This window comes from Gadus macrocephalus, chromosome 8, assembly GCF_031168955.1.
Source record: "Gadus macrocephalus chromosome 8, ASM3116895v1".
NCBI lineage: Eukaryota > Metazoa > Chordata > Actinopteri > Gadiformes > Gadidae > Gadus > Gadus macrocephalus.
Genome location: NC_082389.1, coordinates 10,748,293 through 10,766,039, shown reverse-complemented (window position 1 = coordinate 10,766,039; position 17,747 = coordinate 10,748,293). Strand labels below are relative to the sequence as shown.

The following is a 17,747-nucleotide window of genomic DNA, read 5'->3' as shown; positions in this document are numbered from 1 at the left end:
TCCGCCTCCCTTGACATGGTTGAGCTGCTCTGTTCCACCATATCTGTAAAGGATTCCCTCTGCAACCTCTGGGTCGCTCAAGCAGACTCTGAGGATGTGAAAACGCTGAATCCTCCACACCGTCAACATTGACGGCTTAAACAGCGGCATAGCATCGGGATCATTCTCCAAATGGAATCGCTGCAGAACTCGCTCGACTCTCTCCAGCAGCTCTCAGGGACCAGGTACCCTGGTGCGACAGTGCTCTTTGGTGTGCCGTTTGGTGGGATTAGCAGGCCCAATACCGCAGAAGACGTATGCCTGTTTAAGTTTCTCCAGGTCTGTCTGGTCCACGATAGTGAAAGCGGCAGAAAGGAACTTGCAGAAAGAGCTGTGCAGTGGATGGTGCTCTGACACACACTCTGGAGAGGCGGCGCATGCAATGAAACAGGTCCAGGTTGATGTCAATGTCGCTGTTGAACTTGCTGCGGGATGCACAGGTGTTGTTGAGGGGCCCTGAAGTTGCCTCAGCCACTAAATCCTCTGTGGTTTTCCAGCAGTCCCAGAGGAGGTGCTCCTGGGGACCGGACTTTGCGACCCTGAATGCTGCCCAGCAGTCCCTGCACACACAGAGAGAATAATGTTGAAGATGCACTTTGTTTTATTCAAGTTGCAATAACAGTAAATAAGTGAAAAGGGGAAGGTGGTGATTCGTTTTTACCTGTCAACCCATTGGTATTTGGCTTTGGGGATGTCTGCGTAGGTGCGACGGCAAGACAGCCCCTCGTACATGGGTCCCAAGGATCTGTCCCCCTCTGTCTGAAGCATAACCCAGGACAGGATCATCCAATTTTCATTCATCACGGCATATGATGACATGGTGCTTGAGGCAAGAACCACTTTCCGAGCCACCTTCCGGGTGTGGTCAGCTCTCAAGGCCTGACCAAATGTGCCTTGGAGGAGGAGAACAAGGGTGTCTTCCTGTCTGTGGAACTCCTGAATTAGGCACTCGACCAGGTAATGCCCCGATAACGTCACTCCGTGCCACCCATCCGCATACCCACCAAATGGAGCAGGAGTTGCTGTTGCTCTCATTGCCCCTGTGATGGTTCGCTGTCCATACAGTCCACTCTCTCCATCCAGCACGTTCCAGCCCGCTCATACTTGAGGTGGAGAGTCTCATTCAACTGGTTGGCCATGTCATTGGGAGACTTTCCAGAGCGCCTCAGCTCATCCATCACAGTCTTACAAATTGCCTTTTTGAAGGTAAGGAAAGCTGGTAAGATCTTGGAGAATCGGCTCGGCAACATGTCACACCCATTGAGGCTTGTCTGTGTGCCAGAACTCTTTGCATCCTTTGCAACAGAGCCGTGACGCCAGGATGTGATACTGGCCACCCAAGCCGATAATGACACGGGGTCGCCCAACTCCTGATGACACTACGAAAGGACTTCCACAGCCATAGAGACAGGGCAGAGTGTAGTTGTTCTTCACTCGCTCCATGATGGTGTGCTCAGGCTTCCATATAAAAAATGGATGGAGCTGGAAGTAATTGGGCGACGGTAGTTCGTAAACACTGTCAATAAGCTCAGGCTGAGGTGGGTAACGCCACAAGGAGATTATATTCATTGGATGTCTCACCGGTCGAGAACCTGGCCAAAGCCCCAAGGCCTCCATCTCAATCTTCATCCAGATTCTCTGATGGTGAGAGCAGTTCCAACTAATCACATCCTGGTCGTACCTTGGGAGTGGTGGATCAGGTGAACAAGGTGCCGGTGAACCTTTGACCACAGGGACTCCGACAACTTGGGAACCTGATTGCACAGTGCAGAAAATAATGTTAGATAACAAGCATGTATCATTTTACAAAACATTAAACAGCAATATAACTTGACAGTGTGTGTGTGTGTGTGTGTGTGTGTGTGTGTGTGTGTGTGTGTGTGTGTGTGTGTGTGTGGTTCTCACCAAGATGGCCTGGAATAGGTGTGGCTGGCATCATTCTCTCCCATTCCTCAACTCCTTCCTCCGCTTAATTGAGAAAATGCAAACAAACAAAAGTTCACATTCATCTGGATGTGTATTAGGACAAAAATGAATATAGACATGATAAATATACATTTTTTTATTTTTATCAGGTTGCCTTGCACAGCTGACCTTGGAGTTTGGATGGGGATATAGAGAGCATCATCCTCTCCAACTCATCATCATCCTCCATTTCTGTGAAAGCTAGAACAAAGGCAAAGATAAGTGAGTTCACACACAACATTCTAATTTGACTAAATATGGTCACTTGTATTGTCAACACACCTGGGCAATGAGAGGCCGATGTTGCATGCCCTGAGGATGCACGTCCGCAGAAGCAATCTGCCTCTTCAGTTAGTCCTGGAGCCTAAACATTTTGCTGCCTGGCGTACACTGCTGTCGCAGGATAAACGCAGAAAATCCATCGTCTCTCCGCTTCCAAACATCCCTCCACGTCCTCTTCGTGTGAACCCCAAAACCAACTAGGTTGTCTTCGTCATCCTTAGCTGGTGGTGTTACTACCTGACTGTCCAGATACAGCAGCAGGTCCTTGATCTCCTGGAAGCTGTAGCTGTACTGCAGGAGTGACAACAGGCTGTCCTTCTTGGGACCATCTGGCTTAAACTGGCCTGCTCTCTCCTCCTCCCTGACCTTCTTGATGAGGTACATATTACGTAGTACCCTACATCATTCTCCGCAAGCCTCCGGAATAACTTTCCCTTGTATTTCCCAAACTGCAGGACATACTCTCCAAGCACCTCCTGCTTGTCTGATATATCCCCCGCCCTCTCATGAATACGACAGACCTGGCATTGTCTTTCACCCGGTCTTCATTCTGGGCCGCTGACTTGTCCTGGAGGTCAGGGTGGTCTTTAATCCTCTTAGCCTCGACTGATGGGTCTTGCCTCAAATACCCAGTCGGCCCTCTCCGGAAAGAAACCTTGACCTTTCCCGGGAAAATAACCTTTACCTTCATGCTGGCTGAAATAAACACTACTTTGTGTCTGTGAGTTGCAGGAGCTGCACACAATTTAAGGGGTGCAAAGGCTGCTAGAAAGATGGAGAAAATTAGTAGGAGAGAAGAAAAAATTATTAAACATAACAAAACAATGATAATACTAATAATTAATGACACCATGTCATTGATTGATGTGATGTCTGATAGTAATAGACAGTAAGTTAAATTGGCTCAAACATTAAAAGACATACATTGGTAGTACTATACACAGCAAATAACAGACCAAAAGTAGATTGATATACAACGTTAACGTTGCATATGACTACTAACTGTACATCAAATCGATCGTCAATACTATATATTCTCTATATATATATAGTATTGACAATCGAGAATACTATATATTCTCCTACGTACCATTTCAGTTTTGAAGCAGCGTCGCGTTTTACCATCAAGCTAGAAAGTGTAAGCCTATGCTATATGAAGGTCCGCGATAAGCGTTGTTGACGGGTAAGACCATTGTCCACCTAACCTAAATAACGGAAACTCGGGACAGCGCCAAATGTCCACCAGTGGCCGGAAATATATTACATCCGTGGGGAAAGTTAAGGAAGTTAAGCTCAACCATTTTCGGCCCCCGCGCGAAAGGCCCGGGTACGATTCCCGGCCAATGCAACGTCTTTTTCGTGCCATTTCCTCCCGGTAGGCACTTGACCTACCGGGCAGTAGTGTTTTTCGTTTCGTTTCGTTCGATTTCAGACTGGTTTTCTGTAAAAGAGCGTTGGGGTGAACTATGTCCCAGAGATCGACCTTCATTACTGCGCAGACCGGTCATGGAATGTTCCTGAGCTGCCGGAAGACTGCATGAGCGACAGGCCCCAGAGAGCATATGACACGGACGCTGGAGGCTTTCATTCCTAGAACCGATGTGGCCTCCAGTAGCTTTATTTAGATCTGGACAAGATAATTGTTGCTCGAAGAAAACGAAATTTTAATCGCCAAAAGACATTCAGATATATGTTGCATGAAACTCAAGCAACACCGCTGCTCGTGAGTATAGTGGTCAGTATCCATTCCCCGCCTCCTGTCACGCGGGGGCCACCTGGGTATTGAGTGGTGAGGTCACGCCCTTTCCGGTAGAGCCCATGGTTTCAATGGTCCCAGTCTTTATATGCCCCGGATTACAGATATCTTTTTTGTGGATTTAAATGATAATTTTTCGTGTCAAGAGTTTGACCGTTTATTGCGCAATTGTTCAGTTAAAGGCTGTAGAGAAAACACAATGAGAAAGACTCCACGTCTCGTGACGTCACGCTCCCTGTGACTGGCGCGGACAAGACCGACAATCTCCCCATCGGCAAAACTGAAACTCTCCAGATGCCCCGACTAATAATGGTTTTCACCTCTTTCGATGCTTTTATCCTCCCCTTGGAAAAAAGCGGTGAAGTGGAGCAGAGAGGTCACCATGTTTGTACCGGAGTTCCAAGTGCGGGTGGTGACGTATATCATTCGCGTCGAGAACGGCAAAGAGCTGTAGTTCACAAAGCAGCCTCACACAAAACCTAACATTATCAAACTTCTTGGAGAATTTTTTTTGGTTTTCTTTGCATGACAAATTATCATTTAATCCAAAAACAATTTATGTGTAATCCAGGATATATAAAGATTGGGACCAGAAAATAATTACTTTCTCTCCATTGAAACCTATTCATATTTTTCGATCTCATAGGTCCCATGGGCTCTACCGGAAGGGCTCCACTCTATAGAGTGGCGAAGTCACGCCCCTTCTTTCAGAGGCTTTTGGACCTGAAGCAGCCTGATGTGGAGCTGCCAGCTGTGTTTGACCCACTGCTCATTTGGGAACTGAACGCAGCCTGTCAAAGGGTGACAGGGGTGCCAAAATACCCAGCCCTGCACATCTCAAACAGGGACACAGGGGAGAGATTCGGGCTGCAGTATGTGGAGCCAGGCTGTCGTCCTGTGGTTTTAAACTGGGACAAACACAGGACACAGCACAACACCTCTGCTGCTGTAACCGTGGAGACACAGCTGCACTCCTCTGCCCAGGATGAAGTGCATGACATTTCTGCTGCTGTAGCGGGCACAGACAGGTGACTCAGGTAATCCAGATGAATCACACACTGTCAATTTCCAACCCGCTGACAGAATGACTGACTGACTCATTCATTATATTTGATGCTGTATTTCAGGAGACCAGTGATGGCACTGCCCAGGACAACCCAGTGGGAGCAGTGCCGATCCTCCATTTCCAGCCACCTATACCAGCATCTGCCACAGCCAAAGAAGAGTCTCACCCTTTGATGGATACAGGTTACCCACCTACCATTCCTCATGCACAACAGTTAACCGTTAAAAACAACTTCACATATGGCTACTGTATACAATTAGCTTGTAATAATAACATAAACAATATAATAAACATATGCTTTATTCCCAAGACCTGCAAGGGGTAGCGCCACTGCCCATATCCTGATCTCCTCGAGCCGCCCGCACTGGACCCATTAAGACGGGAGGCCTGGTTCAAGTCCTGGACCACGGCCGGTGGACGGCCCCCATGAGAGCAGCCACCGATGGGCTTCTGGCTAAACACCATGGAGCCAAAGCTCTGCTGAAGAGGGTGGATGCAGAATATGCTGCCACGGTGCAGAGGCTGTGCACTGATCCCAACAGCCTCCTTCATCCTATCACATGCCAACATATCTCCAGATATTTAAAGCATCTGGCCAAGCTGAAGAACACCAGCTCCTCTCTCAACACCAGCCCAGGGAAGGTTTTGGAGACTCAGCAGCTGTGGCAGAGTTTGACCACAGGCAGCCAAACAGTCTGTGTACCCGTCACAACCCTGCCTCCTGCAACCATCACAACCCTGCCTCCTGCAACCGTCAACCCTCCAGCTGTGGCTCCCTCACTGAGCCGGGCCACAGTGGAGAAGGTTGTGACAGAGATCCTGCAGAAACAGCAGCAACAACCACAGCAGAAGAAAAAGGTGCCGTCAAGTACTTCTACTGCTCCACACGGGTCTTTCAAATGTATGGAGATGAAGGCCTCAAAGACCCCAGGATGTCTTTTCAGGACTTTGCTGCCTCCCCCTTTTTTGCCAGAGAGCTTGAGGCTGTAGGAGAGAGGAGTGCAGCGTGCAAGAAGGTGGCAGAGAGGACAAAGAGAAAGTCTGCACTGCAGCGTCCAACAGGTCGCCTGTTCAGATTTTGTCACCAGCCACCGATGCAGGGTCCTGGCAGCCCTCATGTCCATGCCTGTTTCCCTGACATCCGAGGGAAATACATATACTGCCCCTCCAGAGTGTTGTCCCTTTACAAGGACAAGGGCATGGCCAAGGAGTTGACCTGGATGGAGTTCTAGCAGTCTGACTTTTTTGAGGCAGACGGGGACCGATAGGTTTCAGAAAAGAGGAGTTGAGGAGGACTATTAGTCCTCCTCAACTCCTCTTTAGTCTACTATTAGTCCTCCTCAACTCCTCTTTAGTCTACTATTAGTCCTCCTCAACTCCTCTTTTCTGAAATGAAATTATTAGTCCTGGACTAATCATTTCATAATATTGTGTATGTTTACACTATTTACTAAATATATTCTGTAAATTTTTATTGTTCCTTTGCTTACATATTATCTTTATTTATCTTCAATGTCAGTTTTGATTTTGTGTGTTTAATTAATCAGCTCGTGTTTATGCACAATAAAATATCATGAAAACATGACTGACTTTCTTTATCAGAATCAGAATCAGAATTCTTTTTAATGGCCAAGTATATTCACACATACATGAAATTGACTTGGTGTGGTTGGTGCATAAGACATGAGACATAACATAACAACAAAAAAGCATAAACAAGAACAAAGGACAAATGTTTTTTAAGATAATAATAAATAATAATAATAAATAATTGGGCATAGAAGGGCAAGTTAGTTTGAGTACGTAAACCCAGAGTCATTGTGATGCAGGGGGCTTGTTTGTGAGCCCAACTGCCGTGGGGAAAAAACTGTTCAAGTGGCGAGAGGCTTTGGTCTTAATAGCCCGGAACCTTCTGCCGGATGGGAGACACAGAAATAGGTGGTGACCGGGATGAGAAGGATCAGCGATGATCTTCCCTGCTCTCTTGCTGGTCCTTAAGTGAAACAGGTCCAGAAGAGACGGCAGGTCGCAGCCGATTACCTTCTCGGCTGACCGAATGATCCGAATGATTTACTTGACATGGTTAGAAATAGTGATGGAAAATTAAACAATAATAGCAAACATTTATATTCATATGCTGTATGCTTCCCTAATAAGGCCCATCATGCATAAAACAGTTGCATCATATTTGGAGATTAGTACCTTATTTGCACAATTATTAAGATTCTCTTATCTATATTTTTCTATACTTAACTTTATTCACCAATTTACCTGAGCAGATTCCTTTAAACCACTTTCATTAAAGGGCAACAACTTGTTTCTGGATTATTTGCTTTGTGAAGCATATTGTGGTACGTTACATGCATAATTTGTGTAATATAAATATTGTTAATGATTATTGTTGTTTTTATTAACATTAAGTTCAATTCAAACTTTTCAAGAAACAGTAAGTAAAAGTAGAATTATCGATCCTTTAGGTCTTATTATCGTATTATCCTCAAAGATTAATTATTTCCACATTTGTCCAAAATGTGATTAAAGTTCACATAAAAGGTAGAAAATAGTTGAATAGTTGAATTGTTTCGGATCATCTACACATGCTGTAGAAAGAATATAAGAATATTCTAAATCAAATAAGGGTTTGGTTTGTTTGGCTATCGTGGGATTTGAACAACCTCCTCTGGGAGACGCTCAAAGAGTTATACTACACCGATCCGCGGCATTATCTTTCTCTCTTCTTTCTCTCTACGGCTTTACGCGGCTGGCCAGTTATGGTGGGTGGCGATAACCCCTCTTGGCCACTGCATCCGTTAAAGGACGGATCCCATTCACTTGTCTAACGCCTCGTGCCCACTACCTCCGTCCATTGACTGATCCCCATTGACTTTGAATGGGGACGGACGCGCAATGCATTGTGGATCCGTTCGTTCCAATGGAACGAACGGAACGAACGACTCCGTCAAAAAGTTGAAAAACGTTAACGTTTTTCGGCAGCGACGGATCCGTCATCCAATCAGATCGCGTATGCAAATTTAAGCACTGTGACGCGACTCGGGCTCTGACGATACTGGAAAACAGGAAAGCGGGTCATCTTGCAATGACAACGCAACAAGCAGGAAGAAGCGGGAAGAACCAGGCTTTGTTGTTGTTAGCGGGAAGCGATTTGATTGGCTGACGGATGCCTCTGCAAAGACTACTCCCCCATCCGTCAGCCACGCCTTCCCACGTCCTTTGACTGACGGTGCAGTGGGCATGAGGCGTTACGCCTCGTGCCCACTACCTCCGTCCGTTGACTGATCCCCATTGACTTTGAATGGGGACGGACGCGCAATGCATTGTGGATCCGTCCGTTCCGTTGGATCCTTCGGCTCCGTCAAAAAGTTGAAAAATGTTCAACTTTTTCGGCAGCGACGGATCCGTCATCCAATCAGATTGCGCATGCAAATTTAAAGGGGTAGTTCGGAATTTTGGACATAGGGCCTGATTCCCAAGTGAGCATTGGTATTCTATATCACTGGAGACAGTTTTCAACACATTTCATACAGTCCTTCTAGTTGCAGAGTTCGCTCGTGCTAGGCTAGCGCACGTCAACGGGCAATGCTAGCCTGCTATTAAAAACAGTCTTACCCACTCCACAGTACACCCGAGGTAAATCAATTATAACGACAGACTATAAATCTAAATGTCTGTTTATAGAATAATGTTAGAAATAAAACCAACCTTCCATTGCATTGCATTTTGAGGGAATTGCGGGGTCTCAGCAGCAGTGTTTATATTCCTGTACGTAGGCTATGGCAGCGGCGGACTGATACCTAGGTTACCTGCCGCTGTCATTGCTGCAAACGCAGAGTACAGTGAACGAAGGAATTCTGCGTATTCAATTAACAAGATATGCCCACGTTTGGAGGAGTTAGCGATGCATCTGCTTTTGAAGACGATTATGAGGAATTTGTTGTATCCAACGAATCGTACATGTACGAGCCGGTGTTTTGATGTCCAAGCCAGCAGCAACAAGCCACAGTTGAGTCCTTTCTGGATCTCGCACTGGAAATTGGTGGAAACTTTGTGGTGCCCATCTGTACCGTTTATTTCTACAATTTCTAAAAGCACACTGAACCATCATGTTGCCTAGTCTTTCAATTGCGCTTCTGTCCCACGCTTCTCTGTTTACGTTCTTCTGTCGTGATTCGGTTACAAACCTAACCAGCGCATAGTAAAATTCCGCTTCTGCTGAGAAAGTAGTCCCTCGATGATTCATGCGATGCAAGGTTAGTTTTATTTCTAACATTATTCTATCAACACAGACATTTAAATCTATAGTCTGGCGTTATAATTGATTTACCTCGGGTGTACTGTGGAGTGGGTAAGACTGTTTTTAATAGCAGGCTAGCATTGCCCGTTGCCGTGCGCTAGCTTAGCACGAGCGAACTCTGCAACTAGAAGGACTGAATGAAATGTGTTGAAAACTGTCTCCAGTGATATAGAATACCAATGCTCACTTGGGAATCGGGCCCTATGTCCAAAATTCCGAACTACCCCTTTAAGCACTGTGACGCGACTCGGGCTCTGACAATACTGGAAAGCGGGTCATCTTGCAATGACAACGCAACAAGCAGGAAGAAGCGGGAAGAACCCGGCTTTGTTGTTGTTAGCGGGAAGCGATTTGATTGGCTGACGGATGCCTCTGCAAAGACTACACCCTCATCCGTCAGCCACGCCTTCCCACTGATGGTGCAGTGGGTAGACGGCGTACGCCTCGTGCCCACTGCACCGTCAGTCAAAGGACGTCAGAATGCGTGGCTGACGGATGGGGGATCTTTACAGGGTCGTCAGAGCCCGGACGGAGGCAGTGGGCATGAGACGTTTAGAGTAGGCCTATTTAGTAAAATTTTACCAAACTGCCACTAAAAATTCAATCTGACGGCAGGCCTATCGAAAAATATGAATGGGTTTCAATGGAGAGAAAGTAATTATTTTCTGGTCCCAGTCTTTATATGCCCCGGATTACACATTTGTTGTTTGTGGATTTAAATGATAATTTTTCATGCAAGGAAAAAAACTAATGTAAGGCTTTTTCCAAGGAGACGATAAAAGCATCAAAAGAGGTGAAAACCATTATAAATTTGGGCATGAGGAGAGTTTCAGTTATGCCGATTGGGAGATTGTCGGTCTCGTCCACGTCAGTTGCAGGGAGCGTGACGGCACATACGAGACATGTAGTCTTTCGCATTGTGTTTTTTCTCTACAGCCTTTAACTTAACAATTGCACAATAAAGGGTCAAACTCTTGACATGAAAAATTATCATTTAAATCCACAAACAACATATGTGTTATCCGGGGCATAAAGACTGGGACCAGAAGATAATTACTTTCTGGAAGGGGCGTGACTTTGCCACTCTTGTATAAGGAACATTGTTTAGGAGGACTGTGTGTGTGTGTGTGAGTGAGTGAGTGAGTGAGTGAGTGAGTGAGTGAGTGAGTGAGTGAGTGAGTGAGTGAGTGAGTGAGTGAGTGAGTGAGTGAGTGAGTGAGTGAGTGAGTGAGTGAGTGAGTGAGTGAGTGAGTGAGTGAGTGAGTGAGTGAGTGAGAGAGGTTACAGCAGCAGAGGTGTTGTGCTGTGTCCTGTGTTTGTCCTAGTTTAAAAAAAAACACATACTGCAGACCGAATCTCTCCCCTGTGTCCCTGTTTGATATGTGCAGGGTTGGGTCTTTTGGCACCCCTGTCCCCCTTTGACAGGCTGCTTTCAGTTCCCAAATGAGCAGAGGGTCAATCACAGCTGGCAGCTCCACATCAGGCTGCTTCACGTCCACAAGCCTCTGAAAGAAGGAGCGTGACTTCACCACTCTATAGAGTGGAGCCCTTCCGGTAGAGCCCATGGGACCTATGAGATCGAAAAATATGAATGGGTTTGAATGGAGAGAAAGTAATTATTTTCTGGTCCCAATCTTTATATGCCCTGGATTACACATATGTTGGTATTGGATTTAAATAATAATTTTTCATGCAAAGAAAACAAAAAAAAATCTCGAAGAAGTTTGATAATGTTAGGTTTAGTGTGCGGCTGCTTTGTGAACTACAGCTCTTCGCTGTTCTCGAGAACCAAAAACCACTACTGCCCGGTAGGTAAAGTGCCTACCGGGAGGAAATGGCACGAAAAAGATGTTGCATTGGCCGGGAATCGAACCCGGGCCTCCCGCGTGGCAGGCGAGAATTCTACCACTGAACCACCAATGCTTGACAAGGGCCTTTTGCGACGGATTTAAATTTCACCCTATAGATTGAAAGGGGCATCGTTGTTTTGCGTCAGCAGTCACACTGCTGACGTGTGTCACAGTTGGCCTTTCAAAGTAACAGTGGACAATGGAAAATTTCTTAATTGCTTTGGTTCTAAAGAGCCTGTGAATCCACTGTTTCTGATGTAATTCAAACACTGAAAATAAATGTTCTGGGAAGGAGGCGTGTTATCGCCATGGTTACGACCCATGGCCACTTTATAGAAATAGAATAGAAATAGAAAGCCTTTTATTGTCATTGCACGAGTGAAGTACAACGAAATTTTTAGTAAGCTTTCCCAATTGGTGCATTCGAGAAAATAAATAATATATAAATAAATAATATATAAATAGAACAAGAACAACAGTATACCAAATAGAAATGTAAATAATGTAAAATAAATAATAAAGTAAAATAAAGTAAAGTACAATACAGCAGTGGGAGGTTAGGGGGTGGTCAGTCAGTCGGGGGTCAGTGCATGTGTGTGTTCAGGGTGGATACAGCTTTAGGGAAGAAGCTGTCTCTGAACCGTGAAGACCTGGTTCTGATGGACCTATAGCGCCTGCCAGAGGGCATCAGGTCAAACAGGTGAAAGCCAGGGTGGGAGCTGTCCTTTATGATTCTCTCCGCTCTGCTTAGGCAGCGGGAGATGTATATGTCCTTCAGGGAGGGGAGGCATATACCTTATATTATTGTATATTATACAACGGGGCGCCTAAATCCAGCGATCTGATTGGTTCCTAACGGTTGTATAAAGAGCGTATACATAACTGCTATGACGCCCGATCATTTTGTGAAAGTTTGCATATCACTCCGCGCCTTACAAACGGTTACAATACAAAGTATGAAAGTAGTTGTATAAAAGCAATAGCACAGTTCACTGAAGCCTAAAAATATGTTGAATGATGGAGAGGGTGTAAATGTTGTTACTCCGGGAGTGAGCGAGGCGATGGAGAGACTAACGAAAGCTTAGGCACACGGCGAGTGAACTGCTCCATAGGATAAAGAAAGAACTCACACACACACACACACACACACACACACACACACACACACACACACACACACACACACACACACACACACACACACACACACACACACACACACACACACACACACACACACACACACACACACACACACACACACACACACACACACACACACACACACACACACACACACACACACACCTCCAAGCCTTCAGTCAAAAGACAATTTTCTAGTATGGCAACATACTAGACAATAAAGCTTTTTGAATCTTGAATCTTGAATCTTGAATAAATTGCCGGCGAACCGCTCTAGCCGAGCCTTCTCTCGGAGGGACGCTAAAGTGTGTTGCATAGCGACCGTCGTGCATTTTGAAGGCAGCCAGGAGGGACTACTTTTTTGTACTTTGACTTTCTTGGTTTATTTTTAAATGTAGTGTGTCTATGACTTTCGTTTTGCCATAATAGTAACCGTTGTATAAAAGCAATAGATCACGACAGGCTGTGGTATGTGCTCATTATACCACTGTGAAGGGGCGTTGTCCGGCCCCGACGCGCAGCGGAGGGCCGGCGACCCCCTTTACTTAATTAGAACACCTCCTGCATTGGAAGTCATTGGAAGGTTTTCACTTGAACCAAACGTTTGTTGTAACTGCATTAGCACAAAAGCGTCGTTATAATCCAAAGTAAAAAATATGGTCGATAGTGTTTAAATGTGGTCGATAGGGTTTAAATATGGTCGATAGTTTAAATGTGGTCGATAGTGTTTGAATATGGTCGATAGGGTTTAAATGTGGTCGATAGGGTTTAAATGTGGTCGAGAGGGGTTTACATGTTTAAATGTGGTTGATAGGGTTTACATGTTTAAATGTGGTCGATAGTGTTTGAGTGTGGTCGCTAGTGTTTACATGTGGTCGATAGTGTGTAGGTGTGGGCGATAGTGTTTAAATGTGGTCGATGGTGTTTGAGTGTGGTCGCTAGTGTTTACATGTGGTCGATAGTGTGTAGGTGTGGGCGATAGTGTTTAAATGTGGTCGATGGTGTTTGAGTGTGGTCGCTAGTGTTTACATGTGGTCGATAGTGTGTAGGTGTGGGCGATAGTGTTTAAATGTGGTCGATGGTGTTTGGATGTGGTCGATAGTGTTTAAATGTGGTCGATAGGGTTTACATGTTTAAATGTGGTCGATAGTGTTTAATTGTGGTCGATAGTGTTTAATTGTGGTCGATAGGGTTTACATGTTTAAATGTGGTCGATAGTGTTTATATATGGTCCATAGTGTTTAAATGTGGTCCATAGTGTTTAAATATGGTAGATAGTGTTTAAATGTGGGCGATAGTGTTTACATGTGGTCGATATTGTTTAAATGTGATCAACAGTGTTTAAATATGGTCGATAGTGTTTAAATATGTTCTTTTCCCTCACTCTCCACCTCATCCCTAACTCTCCACCTCAAGCTGGTGTGTAGTGAGCGTTCTGGCACCGATTGGCTGCCGTGCATCACCCAAGTGGGTGCTACATATTGGTGGTGGTTAGTGAGGTCCCCCCTTCACTTTAGGCGTCTTTGAGTGTTATTAATTATTATTATTCTTCATGTTTAACCTCTGTTTTCCTTTTATTCCTAGTCTGTTTTACATAGTTTTGAATGATGACTATATGCTCTGTAAGGTGACCTTGGGTGTCTTGAAAGGCGCCTCTAAATTAAATGTATTATTATTATATTATAAAGTATGTATAGTAACACACAAGGAGAAGGTTACCCTTAGTATTTACAGGATGGAGATGGTTTAATTTAGGAATGAGCAGGATAGTGAGCAGGATGGTGAGCAGAATTCCCAGACCCAAACGGCCTGCACACTTGTTTCATTATTGTTGTTATAATATAGCCTATATTAGATGGTTCCATACTGCCTTCTTTACAAGGCATTGCTTATTCTATTTGTAGTAAGAGTATGAGTTAAAGAGTTGAGTAGGATTCAATGCAGAAGCCATGATATTATACACAGGACGAGGCATTTATAAATATCTATAAGTAAATAAAAAATCTTTAAGTAAAAATGTTGCTTTGCGATGCATTTATTTACATTCAAAATATGAATTCACAAATTTACATGCAAGTACTATCATTACTGTTAATACTATTATTACTGTTGTTAATACCATGATTAATGTTAGTACTATTATTAATGTTGTTACTACAATTGTAACTGTTGGTACTATTATTACTGTCTTAAGTACTATTACAAAATCGTACTCATCACCTACAAGGCCCTCAACAGCCTAGCCCCCCCCTACCTTGCCGACCTCCTCCATCACCACGCCCCCTCCCGATTCCTCAGGTCCAATTCTGCCAACCTGCTACAAGTTCCACGGACTGAGCGACGGACTTGGGGTGATCGGGCCTTCTCAGTTGCTGCCCCCACCCTTTGGAATTCACTCCCCTCCCACATCAAAGTCTCTCCAACCCTCTCTTCTTTCAAATCTGCCCTCAAAACATACCTTTTCACACTAGCCTTCCCCACCTAACTCCCACCTTATTCTTCATGTTTAATCTCTGTTTTTCTTACATAACCTCTGTTTTTCTTACACTTGTCTTACATAGTTTTGATAGGGCAATATGTAAAGCGTCTTAAGAGTACCATATTAAGCGCTATATAAATTTCACTTATTATTATTATTATTATCATCATTATTACTGTCGTTAGTACTATTATTACTGTTGTTAGTACTATTAAGGTTGTTATACCATGATTACTGTCGTTAGTACTATTATTACTGTTAGTACCATGAAGACCCACCATATAGGCCCGGGACGTTTCCATTTAACAAGTATATCATTGAGATGGGCAATGGTTGGAAACATTTGGGATAATGAAAGTATATCAAGTAAACATATATAGAAAATTCATTCTATAACATAAGTCTGGTATTTTTTGATATTTGAATGCCAAAAACCTAGGTATTCTGCCTTTAATCAGAAAAGAGAATCTCTTGTAAAAGATGTGTGACTCCCCGTCGGGGAATTGAACCCCGGTCTCCCGCGTGACAGGCGGGGATACTGACCACTATACTAACGAGGAGCGGTGCGAAACCATAGCGTCACTAAGATCCTCAAAGATCTTACGTTAATGGAGCGGAGCGGGTTTTAATAATGAGCCATAATGTCGTAATCCTCCAATTGAAGCATACCACGAGTTAAAGAAGAATAAATTGGTAATAAATAAAATGCTGTGAGAGAAGACAGGTAACGATCATTTATGCGTTTAAAACGTGGAAGTAATACCTTGATACCATATAAGGAATATGGATTCGTGAAGACTGTTGTTTCCGGTCTTAACTGTATAACAAGAGATTATACAGTTATATACGTATTATACGTAAGATACCTTGATTTAACGGTAAATCAAGGTATCTTACGCCAGAAGCGGTCCAGTCTTGACTGACAACAGTTCATACTATCACTAAATAACACATTCTCAGGGAGGGAGTTCAAATCACAATTCTTTGGCTGAAGAATATGCCTGGCACATCGAGCCTAAACCGCTGCTTGTGAAACTTCTGACTGTGCTCGTTTGAAGAAGAGCCCGGGCTCAATTCTATCCATGCCATTCATGATCTTGTAAACTTGTATCATATCAGCGCGTTGTCTCCTGTGCATCAGTGATTGTAGTTTGAGGTTGGAGAGACGTTCTTCATAAGGGATCCGAGGTTAGGTACTAGATTCGTAGCTCGTCGTTGGATCTTCTCGACCTCTTTGGTGTCGATTGATGTCGTAGAGACCAGATTACAATAAGAAAAGCTTAAATATTGTGGAACTTTAAGGTATACGATTGTAGCAAAACCAGTTGACGTACGTATTCATTAGTAAAGATCCCCTAATCTCCGTCCTATCTCTACATCTCTAACACACACGTCCTACAAACATGTCTTAATGCACCCTCTTCACCGTCTTCGTTTAATGCGACTGCATCACCTTCTCTCACATGATGATCAGCAGCTTGAAGATTTCACTGTCTCTCCAGTTAGAACTACTCATGTTGATATCGCTGCGTTGTCTCGATTGTCGAGACATCGCAGCAACACCTCTAGCCAAGTCCCGCCCCTGGAACCACGGGGCCGTCTTATTGCATTGAAGTGAAAATGAAACCGCCAAGGTGTGCAGGGTCCGGGAGAGTAAATTGGATTGCAAACTCGGGTCGGTATATTGCCTCGGTCAGTCTAAACGCACCGACCATGCCGGGAAAATAGCAGCTATAAGGGTATAAGAAGGGCATGTTTGCCAATGTAAAAACGACTTATTATTAAATATAATAAGGAAAAATGTATAAGATTCAACCCATGATGAACCTGCAGATCATAAGAGTAAAGAATAGAACCTCAGTTACAAAATAACGATGCATTGGCCGGGAATCGAACCCGGGCCTCCCGCGTGGCAGGCGAGAATTCTACCACTGAACCACCAATGCTTGATGACATTACTCGTGTTGATACAGAACAAAATTGAGAGGATACAGAACCTGTTGGTTAATCCTAGCAGGATATACATTCTTCAATGTATATTTATATCAAATTATGATGATATACTTAACAAAAAATTAAATTTGATTCTATTAGACATATTAAAACAATTACATAATTCTAATGGTCAATTACTTAATGAGTAAAGTGTATAATAGACTCAATTGCATTAAATAATTGTCTACACACTAAATTAGTTTATTTGTCTAAATAACGTTAAAAAAAAAATTAAGCTATAAAAATGCTTACTGACATGTCATAATATTGTTTTATTGTGTTGGTTAATTTTTTGGTCTAATAAATTTAATAACGCAATTAAAAAATCCTGAGGTATTTAAAACCTTTTTTAAGATATAAAAATGTTTTCTTACGTGTCGAAATATTTTTTTATTGCTTTGTTCTGTTAATTCAAGCGATAAATACGTTTATTTGTCTATAAAAAAATAATCGGAAGTAACTTCCGTCCAGCCACAGTACTTCCGTCCCGCCTGGGTGTTCTGTCACGCCAGGGTGTTGTTCTCCGGGGCTGCAGCTGGATACTATTCATAAGGTTCACGTGACGTCACTGTAGCTTTGCGCCGCCATCTTGACGACCGATCCCACCCACTGACCCACTGATTTCAGGTAACTCAGCACCAACAACAACACCTACGACCACAATCAAACAATGAGGATGCACTCTTTTATTCTCTTTAGTGCAGGTAATGAAAGGTTCTGAAGGATGGCATATCCATGTAGCTTACTAATGAATAAAATGCATACAAAAAACGTTGACATATGACCCACTATGTTCTGCTCCATATACCCAATGTTGACATCGTCCCAGCCAAAGAGTATTGGTATTAATACGTCATTCA

At 43.9% G+C, this 17,747-nt stretch overlaps 1 long non-coding RNA gene and 3 other non-coding genes across 5 annotated transcripts; all 4 read right to left on the bottom strand.

Moving 5' to 3' along the window:
* Nucleotides 1–1,757: 1,757 nt before the first annotated feature.
* Nucleotides 1,758–3,467, bottom strand: LOC132462991 (uncharacterized). Of its 2 annotated transcripts, XR_009526951.1 has the most exons (5): nucleotides 3,373–3,467; nucleotides 2,287–3,048; nucleotides 2,134–2,205; nucleotides 1,945–2,007; nucleotides 1,758–1,793 (listed from the first exon to the last, which is right to left on the bottom strand). It is a non-coding gene; the product is annotated as an uncharacterized LOC132462991 (long non-coding RNA). The 2 variants fall into 2 exon arrangements; XR_009526950.1 differs by having other exon boundaries at nucleotides 1,764–2,007.
* A 7,805-nt stretch (nucleotides 3,468–11,272) lies between these two features.
* trnag-gcc (transfer RNA glycine (anticodon GCC)) lies at nucleotides 11,273–11,343 on the bottom strand. The gene has a single exon. It is a non-coding gene; the product is annotated as a tRNA-Gly (tRNA).
* A 4,037-nt stretch (nucleotides 11,344–15,380) lies between these two features.
* Nucleotides 15,381–15,452, bottom strand: trnad-guc (transfer RNA aspartic acid (anticodon GUC)). Its single transcript has one exon. It is a non-coding gene; the product is annotated as a tRNA-Asp (tRNA).
* A 1,315-nt stretch (nucleotides 15,453–16,767) lies between these two features.
* Nucleotides 16,768–16,838, bottom strand: trnag-gcc (transfer RNA glycine (anticodon GCC)). Its single transcript has one exon. It is a non-coding gene; the product is annotated as a tRNA-Gly (tRNA).
* Nucleotides 16,839–17,747: the final 909 nt, after the last annotated feature.